We start from the raw sequence: 4,945 nt of genomic DNA on the forward strand, positions 1-4,945 counted from the left end.
GGGGGGGGGGGCTGCATTAGTTCATCCCTCAACACTTTCCCTCCTCGTTTGCCCCGTTTGTTCCTACTGAAAACATAAATCTTTAAAAATGTGTCACAAATTAGGTTTCACATTTGGCTAAATAATTCTCTTCCTAAAAACTACCAGTCACTGTTGTTTTTAGCAAACTTGACTCAAAATGGAGTAACCAGTGCATTTGATTTTTTTAGCTGGGGAGTAACATATATTTGGTGCTGTATTGAGTATTTAGAGCTGCAGGATGGTGCATGGGAGATAGACTTAAATTAGTCTTGCTTTGCCAGACCTCCCTCCACAGCACTGCACAGGAGGGTCTGGCTCATCCACACAGCATTGTGGAATTGGACAAAAAAGTGCTCTGGTTTATTATCATTTCTCCAAAACAATTGCAGTCATAATGCACGGCGCTAGGAGCCAGACAGAGCCACAGCGCTGCTGCAAAATAGCCTCGGAAAGGAACTTGATTTGGTAGAAGTTGTTTTAGTTGTGCAGGAGAAAATTCAGATTGGACAGATAGTCTAGCTGGCTGTCTGGATTTAGCCTGCAGAGATCTTAGGAGCAGTAAACCATAGTCCTCATAAATTGACTTGAGTTTAAACTTCCAACACAAAGAAAGCCAAATTTAATAGACATCCAGCCGAAAAGAGTGAAATCCACCGGCACTCTAGCAATCCTCCAAGTGGAACGCCGGGGATATGGACTAACTCAAAATAAACTACAACCTGTGCGTGCGTGCGTGTGCGTGCGTGTGTGTGTGTGTGTGTGAACAGTGTTGTGTCATTAATGTGAATTGTTTTTGGATAACAATGGAGCTCAATGGCACAAAGGATTTGGTTTTCACTGTTCATCAAATCAATTTGTCAAAAAGTTGCTCATTGCTCAGAATCTGCTGCTTTCTATCTGGTTTGTATAATTGTAAGTTAAATATCTATGGGTTTTGGACTGTTAGTCAGATATTATTACTAAACTATTTCCTGACATTTAATGAATAATAAACACATTTTTGAATCCACAGATCAAACGATAATGAGCATAACCATTAGTTGCGGACCTAGAAGTGTAATGATGGGTCCCTATGACACATTAATATCTTTTCTTGGAGAAATTGTTGATAATAGCCGTATGAAACATTAAATGGACTCTTGTTGAGATATGTATTTGAGTCAGGTAGCCATTTGAACATGTCTTTAATTTTTCATATGTCCATGTAACCTGACAATACGTCCTAAATCATCACGCTTCTTAGAATCTCATCGCATACAGATAACCATTGTCTGTCAGAAGGTACTGATTAAGAGATTTTCTGGATTTACTGTGTGTTGGATCCTTGGCCCTCCATCGACTTGGTAGCTTTTGCGACTTATGACAAAGCACCATAATTAGACCAGGTTATTTCCATAAAATTGTCAATAGCTCCTTTGTGTCTTCACTATCCTGGCTGAATGTCTCCTGTGTGTCAGCTTATCTGCAGTTGTTATGGTGGTAGAGTAAAGCCGGGGGGGAGGGGAGGTTAAAGGTCTAAAAGTCTTGCCGTTTACATGTGAGATGGTCACCATTTTTTTAGGCTTTTAAATGAGAGATTGTTGTTTGTCCGTTTCTGTTAGCCGGAATCCCAATGGGGCAGACAAGGTCAGGGAAGGCCTCTCTACGTCTTGTCGCTTTCAATCAAAGACTCAAACACACAAACACACACTCACATACAGGTGTGCCTTGTGTGTGTCATAGCTTTGTGTGAGTATAAGCCAGGTTGTCAGTATGCATCTTCATAGTGTCTCGGAAGGTCGTGGGTAAATTGCCTGAGGCTGTAGAGGCAGATTAGGAGGACCCACACCATGTTTACACATGGTGTGGGTTCTCCCCCCCAACCCACCTCCTCTGTAGCCTCTGGGGTGCTCACCTGTCTCAGTGGGTGGAGGCTATAAGAGGAATGAATACCAAAGAAACTCCCTGACCTGAATTCACTCAACCATTCTCAAAACATTCAGGCGTCTGATCTTCCCATGAAGGTTAGTGCACCACCTTCACATCTGGTGAGCTTTCTCTGATTGGAATTCAAGTTTTGCTCAGCCGTTTGTTTTGATTGAGAGATTTGAAGATGAAGCCCATTAAAATACCAAGAAGACACTTCCTGCATTCCCATCCAGGTGTTTTAGGTGTAGGCTACATTTGAAATGTTACGCAAAAAAAACAAAACAAAGTCAAGTTATGTGTCAGCTGGGTTGAGGCAAATCACTTGGCAACTGCCAATCATCTAATCAGAAGGGGAGACACATGGGAGACACATGGGAGACACACGGGAGATACATTTAACTGTTTCAGAATATGCAGAGCCAAATCATTTGTTGACAAATCAACTTGCCTACCTCAAATAAGCATACAAACGTATTGCATGATGTCTGACTTTTATTAACAAGTTCCCAGTTGCCCTTAATTGTTTTTATGTCAACAAGTCATAATTTTTTACCCAAATAATTGGTTGGTGAAGTGTTTTTAGCTGTGGTGAAGGTTTGTATTTTTAAGCTATTTTAGATCCATAGCAGCCTTCCACCACACAGTCTGCTGCATCACTCCGTAAACACAAGTATAGTAATATATTTTGCGTTGAAAAGTAGCACAAACATTAATAATTTGACATTGCACTATTTAAACTTTGTAAATACTTTCAGTAATTCTAGTTTAGAAGTTGAAAAAATTAGTAGTTCTTGTTGGCAAGTTGACAGAGTCCCATTGCTTTTCCCAAATTTTACAAAATAGCCTCTGAGCGTGGTTTTCCCAGAAGTGATGCTAAATGATGTCATGTCTTGTCTCGTCAGACAAAGCTGGGCTCTTTAGTCTACTGCTTGGCAATTAGTGGTCTGATGTGACCAAGTTAAACTGCAATCTCACACACACACATGAGCTGGTCACACCACACTGTCGGGACACTTTAGTCTGTCTGACCAAACACACCAGACTTAACGCTGGAGAGAAACTGTGTGTGGGGGAAGTGACTGATGCTATATGAAGTTTTCACAGTCTGATTGTTGTTAGATAAAATATGAATTGGTTGGAAATCCAGATTTTTTTCACACACACCATATCACTGCAAACAATGAGAAATAATCCTCCAAAATGTTTTTATGTGACTTCCATCTGTGACCAGTAGGTACTGCAACAACATAGAAAAGCTCACAGTGTCCATTACGGATTTGCATGTTCATGTTACCCAATTTCAGATGGGGGGGGTAATATTACTTTGTTTTGCTCTAACTGATCAGTAGCAAGTGCATAGCATCTCCTCTGCAGCACAAGTTGCTATAAGAGCCGTGTTTTTTAATAAAAAATAGGTTACCCATTCAATGAAGAATGGTTATTTGTTTAAATTGACTTATGACAACTTGTTCAGCTGTGTCGATCTCATCAGTGCAGCTTTTTTTCTGAAAAAAAGGACAAGACAAAACGATGTCCCCACCTCCTAAATCCTGCATACAAAGCTCTGATTTGCTCTATCTGGAACCATGTTTCTTATACTGTGTATCATCATACAAACTACTGGAAAAAGAAATGCTTTGGCATTTGTTTTTGACATCAAAATTAGAGTTTTTAGACCTGATAGCTAACATGGGTTGCACCCAGGGGTCACCTTATTGTTTTTCATTAGATAGTGTAGAGAAACAGATAGGAAAGGGGGAGAGAGAGATGGGATGACACGCAGCAAAGGGCCGCTGGCCGGATTTGAACCCTGGCCCCTGCCAAAGACTCAGCATACATGGGACGCACACTCTACTGCAGCGGTCTTCAACGTTTGCTAAGTCAAGAATCCCTTAACTGAAATAGAGACGGAGCAGGGACCCCCTACTACATATATTGTATAAAATGAAGTTGCATATTAAACTGGGCCTACAGTAACATAGGACGGCCAAAAGCCTTTACACATACCATTTTTGCATAGAATACTAACCTATTGAAATTGGCTTATAATTGTTACTATGATTTTCTAAATCATGTTTTCATTTTAAAAAATACATGTGGCGAAGTAAATCTTTAAGATTAACTGTAAATTTGGATGGCTACCTTAGTGACTATACCTTACCTATAGGCCAGTAAGCCTATCTTCAGTGGGGATTTATATTCATTGAAAAAACTTTAAAATATCAACAATAATTTGGAGTCCCCCTGCATTGACTCTGAGGAACCCTAGGGGTCCCTTAACCCCTGTAGAAGATCCCTGCTCTACCAGATTAGCTAGTGGTTGGCCCAGAATACTTATTTTTTTAAAGCAGAACGTTACAGCGCCCAGTAGAAATCAGGCCTTAGAAAAGCACAACCCGATGACATGAATAGTGTGCCAACTTGCAGAGATGGCAAAAGTACTCACTTCCTGTACTCAAATAGAAGTACAGATACTTGTTAAAAAATACTCTGGTAAAAGTAGAAGTACCGATTTAACTTATTTACTCGAGTAAAAGTAACAAAGTACAGGCTTGGAAATGTACTTAAGGTATAAAGTAGCCTTGCAAATGACAACCATTTTTTATGCAAAGCTACCTGGACCACACACATTACTAGAGTGCACGCTGAGAAACTTCAGTGGACATGGAAAAAAGGTTCTTTATATGCCGTTGCCTACATTTTAGATGTATTTCTGCCAATAGGCCTAAAACTTCACATATATGATGATTGTGACAGAGACTGGGACTCCAGGTTATTAAGATTCGGACTGAGCAGCAAGATATGAATTCAGGGGTGATTCTGTGAGAATTCTCAGATCCAGTTTCTCTTTTTTTGTCCTCCCCTCAACATCTAAAGGAATCTACATGTATGTGTGTGTGTATGGCTTCTGGAAAGAAAAGAAAGAAAAAAATTAATAAACTGACATTGATTAAGAAGTTCCCCATACTTTTAGAGTTAAGCAGCACATTGGTCAGTAGTCATTCTTGATGGCCAC

At 40.1% G+C, this 4,945-nt stretch overlaps 1 protein-coding gene across 2 annotated transcripts in view; it reads left to right on the forward strand.

The window, feature by feature from the left end:
- The window catches only part of arhgef19 (Rho guanine nucleotide exchange factor (GEF) 19), a 22,967-nt gene that overhangs the window by 4,255 nt on the left and 13,767 nt on the right, over nucleotides 1-4,945 (forward strand). The gene's annotated exons all lie outside the window — the stretch shown is intronic.

This window comes from Etheostoma spectabile, chromosome 7 (assembly GCF_008692095.1).
Source record: "Etheostoma spectabile isolate EspeVRDwgs_2016 chromosome 7, UIUC_Espe_1.0, whole genome shotgun sequence".
NCBI lineage: Eukaryota > Metazoa > Chordata > Actinopteri > Perciformes > Percidae > Etheostoma > Etheostoma spectabile.